The sequence below is a fragment of the Capricornis sumatraensis genome, chromosome 11, assembly GCF_032405125.1.
Source record: "Capricornis sumatraensis isolate serow.1 chromosome 11, serow.2, whole genome shotgun sequence".
In the NCBI taxonomy this organism is placed as follows: domain Eukaryota; kingdom Metazoa; phylum Chordata; class Mammalia; order Artiodactyla; family Bovidae; genus Capricornis; species Capricornis sumatraensis.
Window position 1 is genome coordinate 7,276,635 of NC_091079.1, and position 22,208 is coordinate 7,298,842.

General features: G+C 42.0%; 1 protein-coding gene across 5 annotated transcripts in view; it reads right to left on the reverse strand.

Moving 5' to 3' along the window:
* Nucleotides 1-22,208, reverse strand: part of KCNQ5 (potassium voltage-gated channel subfamily Q member 5) — a 630,043-nt gene that overhangs the window by 44,917 nt on the left and 562,918 nt on the right. The window lies entirely within an intron of this gene.

Consider the following 22,208-nt stretch of genomic DNA (forward strand, 5'->3'; position numbering starts at 1 on the left):
AAAAGGACGATCATGGCATCTGGTCCCATCACTTCATGGAAATAGATGGGGAAACAGTGGAAACAGCGTCAGACTTTATTTTTGGGGGCTCCAAAAATCACTGCAGATGGTGACTGCAGCCATGAAATTAAAAGACGCTTACTCCTTGGAAGGAAAGTTATGACCAACCTAGATAGTATATTCCAAAGCAGAGACATTACTTTGCCAACAAAGGTCCTTCTAGTCAAGGCTATGGTTTTTCCAGTGGTCATGTATGGATGTGAGAGTTGGACTGTGAAGAAAGCGGAGTGCTAAGAATTGATGCTTTTGAACTGTGGTGTTGGAGAAGACTCTTGAGAGTCCCTTGGACTGCAAGAAGATCAGCCCTGGGTGTTCTTTGGAAGGACTGATGCTGAAGCTGAAACTCCAGTACTTTGGCCACCTCAGGTGAAGAGTTGGTTCATTGGAAAATACTCTGTAGCTGGGAGGGATTGGGGACAGGAGGAGAAGGGGATGACTGGGAATGAGATGGCTGGATGGCATCACTGACTCAATGGGCGTGAGTCTGAGTGAAATCCGGGAGTTGGTGATGGACAGGGAGGCCTGGAGTGCTGCGATTGATGGGGTCGCACAGAGTCGGACACGACTGAGCGACTGAACTGAACTGTGCTTTTTCTCTAAAATGTCCTGGACAATGTACCCCATCAAAATGGGGACGTAATCCAAGAGTGCAGACAAGCCCAGTGCAGTGGACACAGCAGGAATCACAGAATGAGGGTGAAGGAAGCCCTGGTGGTAACTGTGGGCCAGGTGGAGGGGTTCCATCCAGGTAGGACTGGAGTGACCTTTGCACATTGACAGCAGTCAGTGCTACGCCTCCCTTCAAGAAAGACAAAGTCATGGGCTCCTGTAGGTTGGACCCACAGTTTAGAAGAAAATCAGAAGGAAGCCAGAGCTGATGTCTGCAACACAGCTGAAAAGAGGACAGGGTGTCTGTGAAAAACCACAGAGGAACTGGGTCATTTAGCTGACACAGTGGACCTTGCAGACGTTTTTACTGAAGGGTGACAAAGATGTGGGAAGAGTTATGAAAGCAAAGCCGGCAAGAATTAGGGCATTCATTTACCATTGGAAAGGCAAGTAGTAGTAATACAACATATTACACAGGCATAATGTAAATGCTGAGTTTTAACTTAGAAAAACTTATGGAATGATGGCAGGCTCTGCAGAAGGGCATTAGTGAAATAAAAAGAGCGAAACCTTCATTTACTAGAATTTTAAGTTAATAGAAAATATTCAAAATCGATTAATCAGAAGTTAGTTGCATGCACCTACTATTGAAAAAAAAGATATTGGTAAGTATCAGAAGAAACAATGGAAAAATAGTTCCGGTTGCTTCCGGAAAGGAGGTCTGCAGCGTAGGGTGGGAGAGTTGAGGCAAGTGGGAGGGCTCTTTACATCTGTCCTGATATAAACAGCTTATGTTGTTTGACTTTTATCATTTTAAACCTGAGATTTTGTTAGTCGCAACTGCAAATTCAAGCATGTAATTGTGGTCATAAAATGGCAACCCACTCCAGTGTTCTTGCCTGGAGAATCCCAGGGACGGGGGAGCCTGGTGGGCTGCCGTCTATGGGGTCGCACAGAGTCGGACACGACTGAAGCGACGCAGCAGCAGCAGTTGCAAAAAGTAACCCTGGGTTCCTGTGTACCCTTTACTCCATTTCCCCCAGTGATAACATCTTGCGGAGTTGCAGCGCAGGCAGGATTCTCACACTGTTCTAGTCATGATATGGCTCCATCACCACCAGGAGTTCCTGTGCTGACCTTTAACAGCCTTGTTCTCCCTCCCATCACTCACCCGCCATGACTCCTGGCTGCCACTAATCTCATTTCCATTTCTACAATTTCATCATTTCGAGAATGTTACATTAATGCAATCATATAGTGTGCAACCTTTTGAAACTAGCCTATTTTCTACTCAGCGTAATTCCCTCAAGATTCAGGCAAGTGGTGCACAGCAAAAGCTTTTGCACCTTTAGAGCTGGATACAATCTTTGGTACATGGGTACCAGAGTCTGTTTAACCATTTACCTACTGAATAGCATCTGTGTTGCTTCTAGTGTTTGGTTATTATGAATAAAGATGCTATGAACATTGATACACACATTTTCTGTGAATAAAAGTTTTCATTTCTCTGGGATAAGTGCCTAAGAATACAATTTCTTGGTCATGCAGTAATTGCACGCTTAATTTTATAAGAAACTACCAAGCTGTTTTCCTGAAGGAGTGTATCATTCTACATTTCCACAAGCAACACACGAGAACTCCTTCCTCTGTATCCTCCCCAGCATCTTCTGTTATTGCTACGTTTTATTTTGGTTATTCTGATAGGTGTGTAGTGATATCTTCTGTAGTTTTAATTGGCATTTTCCTAGCAGCAAATGAATATAAACATCTTTTCATGTGGCATCTTATTTGACATCTCTATACCTTCTTCATCGAAATGTCTGTTTCTGTCTTTTGCTCCTTTTTCTAACGCAATTTTTCTTTTCTTTCTTTCTTTTTTTTTTTAACTGTTGAGTCATCTTATCTATGTGGGACATACGGTGTGTAAATCATTTCTTTCAGCCTGCAACTTGTCTTTTCATCCTCTTAATAAGGTAGTTTGCAGAGCAAACATCTTAAATGTTCATGATATCTACTTTGTCAATTTTCTTATCATGGGTTGTGGTTTTTTGCTTAGCTCCAGATCCTGAAGATTTTCTCTTCTGTTTTTTCTAAAAATCCTATAGCCTATGTTTAACTCCATGATTCATTTGTGTTAATCTGTATGATTTGACTTTTATAACTAGGCAAATTTATTACTTTGGTAAAATAAGAATTCTTTGAAAAATATCTCAAAGGCTCAAAAAACATCTAAAAGGCTCATGAAATAGTATGGCTCCCACTACTTGTGATGCATCTTATTTCCTGCTCTGTCTCACCCCACCCATTTACCCCAAATCTCTCCACCTGCCCTGAGTGTGACCTCACAGCCCTCCATCGTAGACTGGAAAGGCCTGAAGACATAGTCTTTTCATCTGGTTGCCACTCCCAGTTTTCCTGTTTGTTGTTGTTGTTCAGAAGTCATGTCCAACTTTTTATGACCCTATGGCCTGCTCCAGCACTTCAGTTTTCCATCTCTTTCTTATTTCTTCTTTTATAACTTCTCCATCATCAGTTCTATCTCAGATGTTTAAAAAAATCACCCACTGCTCTTAGGCACAAAAGATAAAAACTCTTATTTGTCCCTTTCATGTTCTTCCCTACCACGTGACATAGAAGTGTGTGTGTGTGTGTGTGTGTGTATGTGTGTATGTGTGTGTGTCTGTGTGTCTGTGTGCAGTCTCACAAAAGTTCTAAGTATGAAGGTGGCTCCACACCATCTGAAATAGCTCAACCCTGGGGAATAAGGGTCACTCTTGTGGCTTTCTCTTTAAAGTTTCCACAGTTACCTCAGAATTAGGACACCACATCCCTATTCTTCCCAAACTGCATTCTTCCCCCCTCCTTCCCCGTGGACATTTTATCAGCAATCAGCACTTCATTCACATTTATCACTGCTGGAAAACAGGATCTCTCACCTTCCTGCTCATCCTACTTTAACGCAAGTCACAACCGATTTTAGGCACAAATATTACAAAACTACATTCTTGTAACCTCCTAAAGTATGAGTTATCTTAACCTTCAGTACAAACTCAGCACACAACTGATGATTCCCAGGAAGGTAAAACATACTATGCACAATGCCTGCTGACCACGGGAATCTCGAATGGGGAATTCAGTCAAAGTGGTAATCTGTGTTTACCAAAAATCTGTGTTTACTAACCAGCACTCTTGCAATTCGGAAAACCTGATTTTTGTTGTGTTTGTTCTCAGGCTTGCTAATTAGTAACATTTGGAAATACTAATTTACCCTAATGAGAGATCCATTATGTAAAACACTTGAGCACTTTCTCTGTAAGATCAAAGATCCTTGTCATGCTGATTGAGTAGATAACTCATGCATTATCAGCATCTTAAATTATGTTAACTATGATACAAATTTCTCTAAGATTCTCTATTAAGGATTGTCAATTAACCTTACTAACTGGCTAGCAGAAATGCTGGCAGAATTTCCTGGATAGCTCCTGACACTTAATTAAAAGAGGTCTTTCTGTTTTGTGTGATGATTCGAAGCACTGGAGAGTTAAAAAATGATTAACATTTTTTACTGCTGAAATTGCTGATCACACCATAATAATGCCTAGCTAACTGCCGATATAGAGAAGATGAAAAAATACTTAAAAAATTCTCTTTAATTGCACAGGTTACTATATTCACCATCTTTATTCAAAGGGTAACACTGGAGTATGTTTTTGTACTTCTTTTAAAGTTATTGCAACTATAAGGCAATACAGGATTTTCATTATTTTAAAAATCACTCAAATACCATTTATTGAATACCCCAGCATTCAGTGATTCAGCAATAAACAATTTTAATAATAATATCACATCCTGTGGTTCAGCAGTCTCATTTGTGTGGGGGCTTTTTATAATCCCAAAGCAATTTCTATCAAGAGGGTGCATGGATTCACTCCAAATAAATATTAAATCATTTACTTGTTCATTATCTGTTAATTATTCATCCACAATAAATATTTTTTTTAATTTTGAGCAACTATTATGGGCCATGTACTGCCATATAGTAAACTATTATGTCCTGTAATATAGTAAACGAACACCTCTCTTCCAGAACAAATGAACTATTTCTGTCATCTTAAATAAAAGCAATGGTCCATGATAAAAAATAGTCTGAGATAAAATAAGGATGACTAATTTCTTTCTGTGATTATATAAATTATTTAACAGGAAGACTCCTAAAACTCACTATAAAGAATAGAGTTATAAAGTTTGTATGATCATATAATTTTAAACTTTCATTTGTCATTGATAGGGTTTCCCTGGTGGCTCACATAGTAAAGAATCTGCTTGAAATGTGGAAGATGGGTTTGATCCCTGGGTCAGGAAGATCCCCTGGAGAAAGGAATAGCTACCCACTCTAGTATTTTTGCCTGAAAGATCCCACGTACAGAGGAGCCTGGGGGGCTACAGTCAATGGGGTTGCAAAGAGTCAGATACAGCTGACTAACACTTTCACTCTCTTGCCATTGATAGAAATTGCCATCAGGGACTTCTCTGGCAGTCTAGTGGTTAAGAATCTGCCTTGTAATACAGGGGACTTGGGTTCAACCCCTGGTTGGGGAACTAAGATCCCACATGCTGTGGGGCAATTAAGCCCACACGCTGCAACTACTGAGCCTGTGTACTCTAGAGCCCACGCTCTGCAAGAGAAGTTTATACCACAGTGAAGGCTGAAGGCAGCCAGAATTAAAAAAAAGAAAAGAAATTGCCATTAAGTACTGGAAGAAATGAAGATGAAAACATGAAAATTAATCAAGGCCAGGATATTAACTGATTAAAATTAATGTTGAAATTAGCATTAATGAATTAAGAATGACGACCCTGTATGCAAGACAGGAAAAAAGACACAGCTGTGTATAACGGACTTTTGGACTCAGAGGGAGAAGGAGAGGGTGGGATGATTTTGGAGAATGGTATTCTATCATGTATACTATCATGTAAGAATTGAATCGCCAGTCCATGTCTGACGCAGGATATAGCATGCTTGGGGTTGGTGCATGGGGATGACCCACTGAGATGTTATGGGGAGGGAGGTGGGAGGGGGGTTCATGTTTGGGAACACATGTAAGAATTAAAGATTTTAAAATTTTTTTAAAAAAATAGTAGCAATACATTCAATGCATTGAGGACCTATTCTGTCTTGGGCAAGAATATTACATGCATTACATCACTACATCTCATTAGAACACCGACAAGCCTATTAGGGCGGTTTATTCCTTCTACTTTAGAGAAAGAATGAATGTAAGCACAGTGAGGTTAAGTCAGTGGCCTCCTCTCAGCCAGCCTTGTGGGGGTTGTGGGATTTGAAACAAGTTCTCTTTTATTCCAAAACTGTGTGTTTAACCACTGTGTTGGATTAATTTAATTTTCATAAAAAAATTCTTGAGAACTCACTATACTCAATTGAAAATGATACCTAGCAGAGGGCCCTGTGGGGCTCCTGGGCACAAAATCTTTCAGTGTCCCCCATTTCTTGGTTATAGGAAACAGCCTTCATTCAGCCTCTGGGAATTCCAAAGGGCAGATTCAAGCAATGCTTAACTAGGGAAGGGGGCAGAAACAGCAAGGGAAGAATACTCAGGAAACAACAGCACAGTCTTGGGGCAAGGTCCTGATTCCCCCTCCAGGGATACAATACTGTTGAGCTGTTTTGCAGGCACTGAAACTCTCACTAGGAAGGAAAAGCTAACAATTAATGATGGTGTGCTGCCAACAAGCATGAACACCCTAGACCTGAAGGAACCTGAAGGTTGGTGATGCTGACTCCCAGTTACCTCACCATCAACCACTGAGAAAAATGTCCACAAGCCAATTATACCCCCTTTAAACTATGACAATGAAAACTTCTCACTACCCACTCAAAGTGGGGCACAGTTTTTGGAGGCACCAGCCTGTTGTGTTCCCTCTTTGCTTGGCAAAGAAATAAAGCTACTCTCTCCTCCTAAATTCCATCTCTTTCTATTTAGCACTCATGTACAGAAGAGTGTACTAGGTTTTGGTAACAAAAACAAGGACATAAACCTCACAGCTTTGTGAAAACATAATTTTTTTTTAACCCATACACACACATATGGACTTTTGTAGACTTTTGTAGTTTCACCAGTAAGTCTCAGTGTTTGCAATAAAAGCAAGGTACGTTTGTAGTCGAGCAGGACTGCCTTTTTTGGAATAAACATTTGGGTAATCCTAAATAAAGTGAAAGTGAACTTGCTCAGTCGTGTCTGACTCTTTGTGACCCCATGGACTGTAGCCTGCCAGGATCCTCTGTCCATGGGATTCTTCCAGGCAAGAATACTGGAGTGGGTTGTCATTTCCTTCTCCAGGAGATCTTCCTGACCCAAGGATTGAACCTGGATCTCCCGCATTGTCGGCAGACAAGGAGACAAGGGATTACAAGAAAACAAAGGCCAACCAGACACAGGTAATTGAGACAGTCACTATCCACGCCTACTGGCATGGTCTCAGCTGGCCCTGAGCACAGTAAAATAACTGCACTAGGTCAAACTGGAAGAGGTCGATGGATGGCTCCTGCCATTCTAGACTAAGGCAGGCAGTACTTCACTTCAGGGAGAAACATTCTGAAACATGGCCAAGTGACTTAAAAGAACTTACTTAATCTAACGTACAAAAAGATGAACTCTGTTTCTTTTGAACCATATTCAGAGACATTTGACTTCAATCAAACAGCCATGGTTTTCTGTGGCCCAGCAAACAGCAGAATTACAAATCTGCATTATTTATTAATCAAATCTGTTGGGGAATTCAAAACAGATCTGGTAAACTGTCCTCAACTTTCAGTTCTTATTTGGCGAGCAGTGACACTGCCAGGAAATGCCAATGTGTCAACACTGGTACCATTTGGATGATCTTGGCTGGAGATGGCAACATTTACGTGTGGCCTTTCAAAAAATAATGGGAGTTACTGATGCATTACCTTGACATCTGAAAGGATGGGTAAGACTATTTATAGTTTATATAATGACTAAGGGGGTATGGCCCAAGCAGATTTGCCATATTAAAAACAGATAACAAATCATTAGACTAACATTGAACTTACAGCTGATTTAGTCCACATTTCATGTGTTCACTCATTTGCGATATGACTTAAGTGAAAGAACTCCGCTGAGCAGCCCAGCAGGACCTGAAGAGCTGTGGAACCATACCTCAGTGCAATTCCAAACCCTGACCCCCTATTTAGCCTGAGCCACATAGGCAAATTATTTAGATTTTCTGAGTCTCAATTTTTTCTTATCTGCAAAATGGCTGTGTGGGGGTTGAAGGAGCCAATAGATGGGAAAGGCTTCATCAGCGCCTGGCATGTATCAGGTGCTAAGGATGCTTTCTTCCTTCTCGTTCCTTCCGAAGTTCTGGAAGTGGAGGAACACATGGTGATCAGACATCAGCTCCGTGTTTGCAAAACCAACTGCACATAAGAAGAGGGGCAGGTGGTGAGTTGCAACACTGGGGCCTCTTTCCCTGGACTCCACGTCAGGCCATCCTGTGACCTGTGACCCTGAGGATGCAGCGACGTCACTCTGTGTGAGTCTGAAGCAGACCTTGCAGGTTCTGATCTTGCTCGTGTAACGGAGAACAGGCCTGACTCCATCTTGGATCCATTTCCTTTAACTTGAACTTTTGTATTCTATTGCTTTTGCTTAGAGTTAAGAATGTTGCCTATAGCCTGAAACATTCAGAAAGAGCCCATTTTCAAGACTCTGACCTTATGGGTATAATACTTTTCCATTCACGAGACAAGGTATCGCAGAACAGAGAATAACATTTGTCTTGTTGGAGGTTTACAGGACATCGTGACCTGACCTGGCTTCCCTTGTGGTGACACTAATGGTAAAGAATCTGCCTGCAAGTGCAGGAGACACAGGAGACACGGGTTCAATCCCTGGTTGAAATGGAGGAGGAAATGGTAACCCACTCCAGTATTCTTGCCTGGAAAATTCCATGTGCTGAGGAGCCTGGTGGGCTACAGTCCATGGGGCCACAGAAAGTCGACATGACTGAGAGATGAAGCACTGCATTGTGACCTGATTACATGGACAGCTGCAAGAACAAAGGATTCTGACACCAAGATGTCTGCACAACATCCCTCCCTCACCTGCCTTTAAAAATGCTCTGTGAAACATTTCAAGGAGTCTGGGGCCTTTGGAGGACATGAGTGACATGTTCTCCTTACCTGGCCCTGCAATAAACCTTTCTCTGCTCCAGACTCAAATGTTTCAGTATTGTTTAGCCTCACTTTGCATCAGGCACACAGACTTCTGTTGGGTGACATTCTCTAGGGAACCCAGCACCATGAGAACCAGCTGACCTGCTGGAGACTGGGAGACCTCATGCAGCAGAGATGGGTTCTGCCAGCAGCTAATCCCAGGTGCCCAGGTGAGTCCAGCCAAGCCCAAAGTGCTGCCCGGCAGAAGTGCAAGATGAAAGCCGGATGCTGTTTTAAGCCACTAAGCCTGAGGGGAAAGGACCATTTTGCTTGAAAATGCAAATGCAAGATGTCATGAGGTCGTGACATTTTTTGATCAAAGCACAAAACCATTGGAACACAGGTTCAAAACAATTTGGGGAAAGCTTAGTCACTGGCTCCGACAGAATGATGTACACCAGTTGCTACTGTGTAAGATTAATGAAAGATGCAAATCTCTCACCAGCGGGAATTCAGGATTTCATGTGCAAATGAATCTTTGTCACTAGAGGTACAGAGATTAATTTTCCCCAGGCAATATTCTTCGGAGGTTTCTATATTTTCAGAGTTTAGGAACTGTTGTTATGTATTGTACATGGCAACAGAGGAAAAGGATGGCAAGAGAGAGAAGCTGGGAAAAACTTGACATTGAAAATAAAATAAAAGCAATTTACAATAATTTGAACTTCATGCTGCATATAGAGAAAGCAGAGCCTGGGTAACTTGGCATTTTCCTGGGTCAGCCATTGAAAGGATCCTGGCCTTTTCTTGTTCTTTCTTTCTTTTTCACCCAGTAGAACACTCCATGAGAGCAATTAAACATAATTTTAAAATTGTGTCATATTGGCTTCTCTTTGTGGAGCAGAAAACTAAGTGTGCCTTTGAAGGAAATAGTTTGAAATATACAAATGAAAAATCACCCTGCAGTTCAAAAGTGCTTCCCTTACCTAAGGGATAAATTCTGTGATTCGTGTAATAGCTAACTTTGCACTTATTTTGTGAAAAATGTGAAGGCTGCAGAGTGAGGAAGATGCCTTCCCCCCACACAAGTGCCAGTCAGCTGTAACTGGTGAAGGGCTCGTGGTAAAGTTTACAGACAGATGGGTCACATCCACTCAGGTGGCTCCTTCAGTGCCCAGCAGAATGCTAGTCCTGGGCAGTCCCCCCAAATTCAGGTGACTTGAATGGAACCCCACCAGCTGAAGGGAATTCAGCACCCTGTGAAGGGTCCACCTTGAGACATGTGCACACACACACACATTATGACAGGTGGTGTGCAGGGGACCCACTTCTTGGGAAATCTAGGAAGTAAAGAGACAGATCAGGGTTCCTGGGGGGAGAAAGCCATGCAAAGTGCTTTCCTCTGAATCAGAAGAGATGAGGCCAGGTCGGGACAGCATCCCTCGAGAGAGGGAGAGGATTTTCTCTCTGCCAGCTTCATGTCACAAAGACATCCAGGAAACAAATGGAGGGGCTGATGTGGGAAAGAGATGAGACTTGTAGGCAAGCACTATATGATCTGGGGACAATCTCCCCACCCTCAGCTGAGCCCTGAGATGACATCACGACCAGTGAGGGCTTGACTCTGTCTGAGCCAGAATCACTCATCCAGGTTGCTGCTGGACTCCTGACTTTGGAGTGGTATTTGTTTGTAGGACTTGCACAGGACTGGGGGGAAACAGAAACCCCACTCTTGGAGGGGACACATAAACTCTTGTGTGCATCAGGACTCAGGAGAAAGGAGCAATGACAGCATGGAAGACTGAACCAAAACTACCTGCTAAGTACTATATGGTCTCCTTCAGAGGCAGGGGGTGGCTGTGGCCCACTGCAGAGGCAAGGATAATGGCAGCAGCAGATCTGGGAAGAGCTCACTTGTGTGAGCCTCCCTGAAGGCTGCCATTAACCCCACTATAGAGTCTGTAGGCTCCAGGGCTGGGTTGCCTCAGGCCAAGCAACCATCAGCTGGGGGAACATAGCCCCATCAGCAGACAAGTTTTATGGAACATGACCTGCCCACCACAGCAAGACCCAGCTCTACCCATCACCAGTTCCTCCCATCAGGATGCTTGCACAAGCTTCTCCAACAGACTCATCCACAAGAGGCAAGACAGCAGAAGCAAGAAGAACTACAATCCTGCTGCCCATAGAATGAAAGTCACAATCAACAAAAGTTAGACCAAATGAAAATGCAGATGATTACATCCCAGATGAAGGAATAAGATAAAACCCCAGAAAAACAACTAAATGAAGTGGAGATGGGCAATCTGCTGGAAAAAGAACTCAGAATAATGATAGTGAAGATGATCCAAGATCTCAGAAAAAGAATGGGGATAAAGATTGAGAAGACACAAGAAATGTTTCAAAAAGATCTAGAAGAACTAAAGAGCAAACAGACAGAAATGAAAAATAAAATAACTGAGGTAAAAATTACACTAGAAGGAATCGATAGTAGAATAACTGAGGCAGAAGAATGGATAAGTGACCTGGAAGACAGGATGGTGGAAATCACTGCTACAGAACAGAACAAAGAAATGAGAATGGAAAGAAATGAAGACAGCCTAAGAGACCTCTGGGGCACATTAAACATACCATCATTCACTTATAGGGGTCCCAGAAGGAGAAGAGAGAAAGGACCTGAGAAAAATATTTGGAGAGATAATAGCTAAAAGACTTTTCTAACATGGGAAAGGAAACAGTCAACCAAGTCCAGGAAGTGCAGAGGCCCAGGCAGGATAAACCCAAGGAGGAGAACCCTGAGACACACAGGAATCAAACTGAAAAAATTAAAGACAAAGAAAAATATTAAAAGCAACAAGGGAAAGATGACAAATAACATACAAGGGAAATCCCATAAGGTTACCAGCTGATTTCCCAGCAGAAGCTCTGCAGGAAAGAAGGGAGTGGTATATTTAAAGAAGGGGTATATTAAAGAGGGGAGTGATATATTTTAAATGGTGAAAGGGAAGAACCTACAACCAAGCATACTCTACCCAGTAAGGCTTTCATTCACATTTTATGGAGAAATCAAAAGCTTTAAAGACAAGCAAAAGCTAAAGAGAATTCAGCACAACCAGAGCAACTTTGCAACAAATACTGAAGGAACTCCCCCAGGCAGAAAAGAGACTAGCAACTTAAAATAAACTTGTACATATATACACTTCTATATCAAAACCTCATGGGAACAGCAAACCCAAAAACCTCAATAGATAAACATATAAAAAGCAAAACACAACCCCAAACAACACGAAAGATGGTCATTAAACCACAAGAGAACAAAAAAGGATGGGGAGAAAAACAACAAACCCAAAACAATTAAGGAAATGGCAACAAGAACATATACACTGATAATTACCTTAAATGTAAATGGATTAAATACACCAACAAAAGACATATACTAGCTGTATGGATACAAAAATACGGCTCATATATATACCACCTAAAAGAGGACACATGCAGACTGAAAGTGATGGGATGGAAAAAGATAATTCCATGCAAGTGGAATCAAAAGACAGCTGGAGTACCAATACTCCTATCAGACAAAATAGAAGTTAAATAAAGACTGTTACAAGATATAAGGAAGGACATTACATAACGATCAAGGAATCAATCTGGTAACAATTGTAAGTATATATGTACCCAATATAGGAGCACCTCAATATATAAGGCAAATACTAACAGCCATAAAGAGAGAGATTGAGAGTAACACAATAATAGAGGGGGACTTTAACATCCCACATTCATCAATGGACAGATCATCCATGTACAAAATCCACAAGGAAACACAGATCTTATATGACACATTAGACCAGACAGACTTAATAGGTATTTATAGAACATTTCATCCCAAAACAGCAGAATACACATTCTTCTCAACTGGAACATGGAACATTTCATAAGACTACCACACACTGTGCCATCACATTAGCCTTGATAAATTTAAGAAAACTGAAATTACATCAAGTATCTTCTCTAATCACATGCTGTGAGATTAGAAATAAACTACAAGGAAAAAACTGTAAAAACAAAAACATGTGGAGAATAAACAATATTCTACTAAACAACCAATGGATCATTGAAGAAATCAAAGAAGAAGAAAAAAAAATACCTACAGACAAATGACAATAAAAACACAATGACCCCAAACCTATGGGATGCAGCAAAAGCAGTTCTTTTTAAAATTATTTATTTATTTGGCTGTATCAGGTCTTAGCTGTGGGATGTGGGATATTTGTTACGTCATGTAAGAGCTACTGTTGAAGTGCATGAACTCTCTGTTGTGGCTCTCAGGCTCAGCAGTTGCAGCACGTGGGCTTAGTTGCTCCACAGCATGTGGGATCTTAGTTTCCCAACCAGGGGATTGAACCCAATCCCCTGCAATGCAAGGCATATTCTTAACCACTGGAATACCAGGGAAGTCCCAAAAGTAGTTCTAAGAGGAAAGTTTATAGCAATAAAAACTTACTTTGGGAAACAAGAAAATTTGCAAATAACCTAGTTTACACCTAAAACATCTAGAGAAAGAAGAACAAACAAAACCTTCTAACGTTAGTAGAAGTAAAGAAATCATAAAGATCAGAGCAGAAATAAATGAAATAGAGACCCTTCCCCCCCCAAAAAAAAAAAAAAATTGCAAAGATCAATGAAACTAAAAGCTGTTTCTCGGACAAGGTAAACAAAATTGGTAAACCTTTAGCCAGACTTATCAAGAAGAAAGGAGTCATATTAATAAAATTAAAAATGAAAAAGGAGTTACAACTGACTCCACAGAAATACAAAGCATTACAAGAGACTACTACAAGCAACTGTATGCCAATAAAATGGACAACCTGGAAAAAATGGACAAATTCTTAGAAAGGTTCAGTGTCCCAAGACTGAATCAGGAAGAAAAAAAAAAAAAACCCCACTATGCACAGACCAATCACAAGCACTGAAATTGAAACTGACATTAAAAAACTCCCAACAAACAAAAGTCCAGGATGTTCATGGGAGAATTCTGTAAAACATTTAGAGAGGAGTTAATACCTATCCTTCTCAAACTCTTCCAAAAAATTCCAGAGGAAGGAATACTCCCAACTCATTCAATGAGACCACTATTACCCTCAGACCAAAATCAGACAAAGACACCACAAAAAAAGAAAATTACAGGTCAATATCTCTGGTGAACATAGAAGCAAAAATCCTCACCAAATACTAGCAGTCTGAATCCAGCTATACATTAAGAGGATGATACACCATGATCAAGTGGGATTTATCCCAGTGATGCAAGGAATTTTCAATATCAGAAATGAATCAATGGGATACACATTAATAAATTGAAGAGTAAAAAACCATATGATCATCTCAATAGATGCAGGAAAAGCTTTCAACAAAATTCAGCTCCCACTTATGATGAAAACTCTCCAGAAAGTAGGCACAGAGAGAAACTACCTCAACATTATAAAGGCCTTATATGACAAACTTAAAGCTAACATCATACTCAATGGTAAAAAGCTGAAAGCATTCCCACTATGATCAGGAACAAGATAAGGATATCCCCTCTTGCCACTTTTATCAAACAGCTTTGGTAGTCTTAGCTATAGGAATCAGAGAAGAAGGACAAATAAAAGGAATTCAAATTGGAGTTAAACTGTCAATGTTTGCAAATGACATGATACTATACATAGAAAACCCTAAAGACACTACAAGAAAACTACTGAAGCACATCAATAAATTTGGTAAAGTTGCATGATCAGAGAGGGCAATGGTAACCCACTCCAATATTCTTGCCTGGAGAATCTCATGGACAGAGTGGCCTGGTGGGCTACAGTCCACAGGGTCGCAGAGAGTCAGACATGACTGACGTGACTGACCACGCAAAGTTGCATGATACAGAATTAATACACAGAAATCTCTTACTTTCCTATACGCTAAAAATGGAAGATCAGAAAAAGAAATTCAAGAAACAATCCCATTTAACTGTTGTAACAAAAAGAATAAAATGCCAAGGAATAAACTTACCTGAGGAGGCAAAAGACCTGTACTCAAAAAACTATAAGATATGATGCAAGAAATCAAAGATGCCACAGAGGGAGAGATATACCATGTTCTTGGACTAGAAGAATCAATATTGTCAAAATGATTGTACTACCCAAGGCAATCTACAGATTCAATACAATCTCTACCACATTACCAATGGCATTTCCCCACAGAATTAGAACCAAAAAATCTTAAAATCTGTTTGGAGACACAAAAGACCCCAAATAGTCAAAGCAATCTTGAGAAAGAAAAATTGAGCTGGAAGAATAAGGCTCCTTGACTTCAGACTATACTACTGAGGCTCCCTGACTTCAGACTATACTACAAAGCTATAGTCATTAAAACACTATGGTACTGTCACAAAAATAGAGATCTACAATAGATCAACAGAGCAGGATAGAAAGCCCAGAAACAAACCCACATACCTATAGCCAATTAATCTATGTCAAAGGAGGCAAGATTATATGATGGTGGAAAAACGGTATCTTCAACAAATGGTGCTGAGAAAACTGGACAGGTACATGGAAAAATAAATAAATCAGACCATTCTTTATGCACAAAAATAAGTTCAAAATGGATTAAAGACCTAAATGTGAGACTTGATACTATAAAACTCCTATAAGAAAACATAGGCAGAACACTCTGACATAAATCGCAACAATATCTTTCTTGATCTGTCTCCCAGAGTAATGGAAATAAAAACAAAAATAAACAAATGGGATGTAATTAAACTCAAAAGCTTTTGCACAGCGAAGGAAATCATAAACAAAACAGAAAGACAGACCACATAATGAAAGAAAATATTTGAAAATGATGTGACTGGCAAGGGATTAGTATCCAAAATTCACAAATAGCTCATGTTGCATATTATCATCAAAACAAACAACTCAATCAGAAAATGGGCAGAAAATCTAAATAGATATTTATCCAAAGGAAAAAAAATAGATGGCCAAGAGGCAATGAAAAGTTGTCCAACATCACTAATTATTAAAGAAATGCAAATCAAAAGTACAATGAGATATCACTGCACACCAGTCAGGATGGTCATCATTATAAAGTCTGCAAAGAAGAGAGTGTGGAGGAAAAGGAACGCTCCTACACTGTTGGTGGGAATGTAAATTGGTAGTCACTATGGAGAAGAGTATATAGGTTCCTTAAAAGACTAGAATTACCATATGATCCTGCAATACCACTGGGCATGAAATACACATCCAGGAGGCATGTATCCAGAGAAAAATACGGTCTGAAAGGATATATACACCCCAATCTTCACTGCAGCACAAGTTACAATAGCCAAGACATGAAAGCAACCTAAATGTCTATTGACAGAGGAATGTACGAAGAAGATGCGGTCGATATATACAATAGAATATTACTCAGCCGTTAGAAAAGAGTGACATAATGCAATCTGCAGCAACATGGGCAGACCTAGAGATTGTCATATTGACTGAAGTAAGTCAGGCAGAGAAAGGAAAATATTGTATGATATCCCTTATATGTAGAATCTAAAAAGAAATGATACGAATGAACTTATTTACAAAATAGAAACAAACAGCAGACTTAGAAAACAAAGTTATGGTTGCTAGGGAGGAAGAATTAGGGTGGGGGAACAGATAGGGAGTTTGAGATGGACATGTACACACTGCTATATTTAAATGGATAAACAAGGTTCTCCTGTAAAGCACAGGGAAGTATTTTCAACCTCATGTGGCAGCCTGAATGGGAGAGGGGTTTGGGAGTGAATGGATACATGTATGTATGGCTGAGTTCTTTTACTGTGTACCTAAAACTATCGTAACATTGTTAATTGGGTATACTCCAATATAAAATGAAAAGTTAAAACAATAAAATCTGGATCCATAGAAAGTGGAAGACATGGCTTAAAGTTGTACTCAGAGGTCACTTGGCAGCTTAGGTTCTGCCAGAAGGAGGAGGCAGAATCTACCCATAACTCATCCCTTAAGCATGGAGCTATTTTCTTCTACCAAGAGGAACCAAATATAATTTTCCCTGTCACTGCAGGGTGGCAACAAACATTGGGTAAGAGCCTAGAGAAATCTGGACAGAAATCCTGTTCTATGATACAGAGTACTTAGATTAGAATAGAAGGCCAGGGTGATCTCTAGTCTGATCAAAATAGAGATGCATTTCCCCAGTAATTAGAAATGAGGAACTGGCATTTTACAACAAGAATTGGAAAAAGCAGCCTTACCAGAAATACAATAATTACTTAGTCTCTTAGAGTCTATAAGCAGAGATTGAAAGGGCCTTCCTCTTCCGGCTCCCAAGAGAAATAAGAACCACGGACACAGACACAGACCTTTGGGGACAGGAGGAATGCAGAACCCACAGGGGAGGAGCGGAGTCCGTCTCTGGGTGGAGAAGGGACTGGCTGACTCAGACAAATGAGAAAAGAAATCCAGGGACTGGAACTGAGGTGATTCCGCCAGGTAACCATGTTCACCAAATACTTGGTGAAAGATGGAAAGTATGTTTCAGATTCCTACTAAATACCCTCCAGGCTCTTGCATAGAATTATGCCAACCATTAAGCTGGGCATAGATTGGACTGTGGACTAATTTTCAGACTTTGGATCCAGTCATTTTCAAGAAATCCTTTCATTTGGTCATGAAAGAAAACCCTTAGGCTTTGTTCTGCCAGGGTCCAGCTGAAGCCCTGAGGGAATATCGCCTTTATGAGAATTAATTCTGTCAACACGCAGAGCCGTCATCAGGTAATTTTAGGAAGTGCCAGGGAATATCATGTATTGTGGAAAATGATAACCAGAGCCTAGCAAAAGCTGGGCCATCAGTGCAGAGAGTCAGGAAAAAACAGTAAGTGCAGTGCTGTGTTTGGCATTTTGTGGAAACAGCAAAAATGTCATCTAGGGAGACTGAGAAACACACGAGGGAAGTGGATGCTGTTGCAGAAGAAGCATAGACGAGGCTCAGCATTAAACGAAAGCCCTGTGTGTGTGGATGAGTCAGGGACAAGATACTGATGGCCTGTGACTCACACCAGTTGGAAGAAAACGTCCCACTGTGCAGACAGGAGCCTCTTGGTTGAGGCTGGTGGCCAAGTGCTGAAATGCTTCCTTTCTGTCAGTGTCCCACGGACCTTACACTGATGATCTCAAACTAGAATTCTAGGAGATGGTGGGCTAGCCGGGGGCCCAGGGAACAGAAGTTAAGGAAGGGAGGAAGGGGAGGGACTTTTCTATCTTCAAGAGGAGTTGAGAGCAGTGTATTTTTTTTTCTTTTGCTAACTGCAGGTGAGACCTGATTGGCTGTCATTCACCCGAAGGGGAGGAAGGGGTCCTGGCCAGCAGCTTGGGGGGTGAGGCATCTGGGGCTGGTGAGGGGCTAGTGAGGGAAGCACTACCTCAGGTTTCCCTGGGTGGCAGCGGCAACAGGAAACGCACAGCCTGGGCTGGTGTGCTATTTAAATTTGATTCATGTCAATGTATGGCAAAAACCACTACAATATTGTAAAGTAATTAGCCTCCAATTAAAATAAATAAATTCATTAAAAAAATAAAAAAATAAATTCGAATTCATTTGTTTTTTATTCAGGTTTCCGTTTACCCACCTTGTCCTGCTTTTGGAATACCAGGGAGTTAGGCTGGTCTGCACTCATGGTCTCATGAAGATTAGGTGATGGAAGAAAGGATGAAAGAGCAATAATAAGCAGAAAAATCTGGCCTTCGGACACTCAGAGAAACAGAAGTGACAGAAGGGCGGAATATTTGGGAGGAAACATGTTCAGAGGCATTCTGCCTCCTCACCTTCACCACAAACTAGGAACCGTTTCTTGGCTGCGTCTGACACCACTAGAGGTTTCCTTCTGAAAGCCAGTCTCCAAATGCACAGCTTCACATCTCTTCAGTCACCCCTCCTGCCCCACCTCTTGACCCTTGGGCCACAGGGGACTCTGACCCCAGACCCAGAGCCCACCCTCCTCATCAGCGGTCATTTCAGGCATGAGACCAGATTCTACAAAGAGAGACGGGAATGGACAGTGTTCCTCACAACCCAGGCCGGTCCCCTCCTTGCCTCTCAGTGTCGTGTGTGGAGAAGGTTCTTGTGGGTGTCTTGCTCCCAGGCTGGGGGAAGGCAACACCCAGACTACAGCTGGGCAGAGGAAAGGGAGACTAGAAGGAGCCCAGAGAAGGGGAGCCAGGGCATGTACCTCCTGGCTGGGGGCTGCTCTTTTTTCCCTGTGGTGTTGATTACACATTTTATTACCAGTTAAGGTAACTGAGCTTGCTTCTCTTGTGCCACGGGCTTCCCTGAGAGCTCAGCTGGTCACCTGTAATGAGGGAGACCTTGGTTCAAATCCTGGGTTGGGATGCTCCCCTGGAGAAGGGAAAGGCTACCCACTCCAGTATTCTTGGGATTCCCTTGTGGCTCAACTGGTAAAGAATCCGCCTGTACTGTGGGAGACCTGGGTTCAATCCCTGGGTTGGGAAGATCCCCTGGGGAAAGGAAAGGCTACCCACTCCAGTATTCTGGCCTGGAGAACTCCATGGACTGGATAGTCTGTGGGGTCACAAAGAGTCGGACACAACTGAATGACTTTCACTTTCACTTTTGTGCCATGCAGTCAAGTGCACCCTGACAGGTACCCTGGCTTGGGGGCCAGAGAAAGGCAGCAGAGGAGGAGCAAAGAGAGGAGAGCTTGCAGCAGGGCCTAGAACAAAAGAATGGGCCGTGGGCACCCCACGACTGGAAGCATTTCCCATCTTTTGCCTACCCAGCCTCCACTCAGGGGACCTCCACACATCTCCTGCACAGGGCTGCCAGTCTTTCTCACAAACATCTGGCGAGGATGTGTCTCCCAGAGCGGCTAGCACCGCCCTGAGGATCACCCAGAAGAACTAATACTTCCCCTTGAGCAGAGACAAGGTCATACACGTTGAGACCTGCTGGTTACATGTGTAGCATGGAAGCAGATTTTTTAATGCTCTACAGGGTGGATCCAACTGCAGCTCCATCATATCTCGCTCCAGATTGCCCTGCCCTTTGAGGCACCTCTGAAAGGCATTCCAAGCACAGCGGGGTCTGTCACCAAAGCCTCTTTGATAGCAAACTAGTTGCCAGAAACCTGGGCGTAGTGCTTCCTAACTTCATTCTTTGGGTTCAGGCTGCCTGGTGCTCGGTGGACTTGCTTCTGCCATGTTTCACGTGCTCATCATCTGTGTGGACCGTGATCTGTCCCCTGACACCACCTCTCATATCTGGAAACAGATCTCAGATGGCCTCGTGGTTGTCCCCCGGCCTGGGTAAACAGACACAGGTCAGATGGCTGTGGCCCTCAGCCCCTTCCAGATGCCTGATTGACACAGAGACAGGTCGTTGTTCCCAATTTGCCAAATCCTCCACTCTCTGAAGACGATGCAGTTCAAAAGTTGGGCAGTTCAGGCTGGGAGAAGGGTGGGTGGGCCGGTCGCAAAGCTGAATGGTTTCTAAGGGATCTGGCCAAGTGAAGATGGGAAGAGCAATAGTGGGGAAAAGGGGAAATGAAAGATGCTTTAGGGGAAACTGTTAGATATGACATCCGGGGTCCAGCTGCGAATGGGTCCCACAGGAGGAAGGAAGGTAGACTGGAGGTGCCCCAGGCTCCCCGTTCATGGCTGTTAGGTCTGGGAAGGTCTTAGGTCCCCCATTCACAAGACAGAGGTCACAACATGTCTCCCTCATAGGGGCACTGACAGAATTAAGGGAAACCATAGAAGTCAAGCATTTAGAACAGTGCTGGCCAATAAATGTCACTTTCATCATTATTCTCATATATTGAGATACCATATAGTATCTAACCCACTTAATGTTTTTATTGTATTTTTAAAATGAAAGTTGTACATATTTTAAAAGTACACCATGATGATTTGATATACATACACATATAGTTAAAGGAAGTTGTAGCATAAATTATGCAGTGACTCGAACCCAGGTCTCCTGCATTGCAGGCAGACGCTTTACCGCCTGAGCCACCAGGGAAGCCCAGGGGAGTATTACTCATCCTTAAAAAAGAAAGACATCCTGCCATTTGCAACAACCTGGATGGACCTGGAGGACATTATGCCATTGAGATAAATAAGACACAGAAAGAAAAAAAAAACACACACACACAGTTCACATTCATTACATATGGAATCTCAGAAAGTCATAGCCAACCTAATTTTTTAGATTATGTGCACTCATCTCACATGCTAGTAAAGTAATGCTCAAAATTCTCCAAGCCAGGCTTCAGCAATACGTGAACTGTTAACTTCCTGATGTTCAAGCTGGTTTTAGAAACGGCAGAGAAACCAGAGATCAAATGGCCAACATCTGCTGGATCATGGCAAAAGCAAGAGAGTTTCAGAAAAACATCTATTTCTGCTTTCTTGACTATGCCAAAGCCTTTGTCTGTGTGGATCACAATAAACTGTGGAAAATTCTGAAAGAGATGGGAATACCAGACCACCTGACCTGACTCTTGAGAAATCTGTATGCAAGTCAGGAAGCAACAGTTAGAACTGGACATGGAACAACAGACTGGTTCCACATAGGAAAAGGAGTACGTCAGGGCTGTATATTGTCACCCTGCTTATTCAACTTCTATGCAGAGTACATCATGAGAAACGCTGGACTGGAAGAAACACAAGCTGGAATCAAGATTGCCAGGAGAAATATCAATCATCTCAGATATGCAGATGACACCACCCTTATGGCAGAAAGTGAAGAGGAACGAAAAAGCCTCTTGATGAAAGTGAAAGAGGAGAGTGAAAATGTTGGCTTAAAGCTCAACATTCAGAAAACGAAGATCATGACATCTGGTCCCATCACTTCATGGGAAATAGACGGGGAAATAGTGGAAACACTGTCAGATTTCTTTTCTTTTTTTTTTTTTTTGTGCTCCAAAATCACTGCAGATGGTGACTGCAGCCATGAAATTAAAAGACACTTACTCCCTGGAAGAAAAGTTATGACCAACCTAGATAGCATATTCAAAAGCAGAGACTGAGGTCCATCTAGTCAAAGCTATGGTTTTTCCAGTGGTCATGTATGGATGTGAGAGTGTTGGACTGTGAAGAAGGCTGAGCACCAAAGAATTGATGCTTTTGAACTGTGGTGATGGAGAAGACTCTTGAGAGATCCAACCAGTCCATTCTGAAGGAGATCAGCCCTGGGATTTCTTTGGAAGGACTGATGCTAAAGCTGAAACTCCAGTACTTTGGCCACCTCATGTGAAGAGTTGACTCATTGGGAAAGACTCTGATGCTGGGAGGGACTGGGGGCATGAG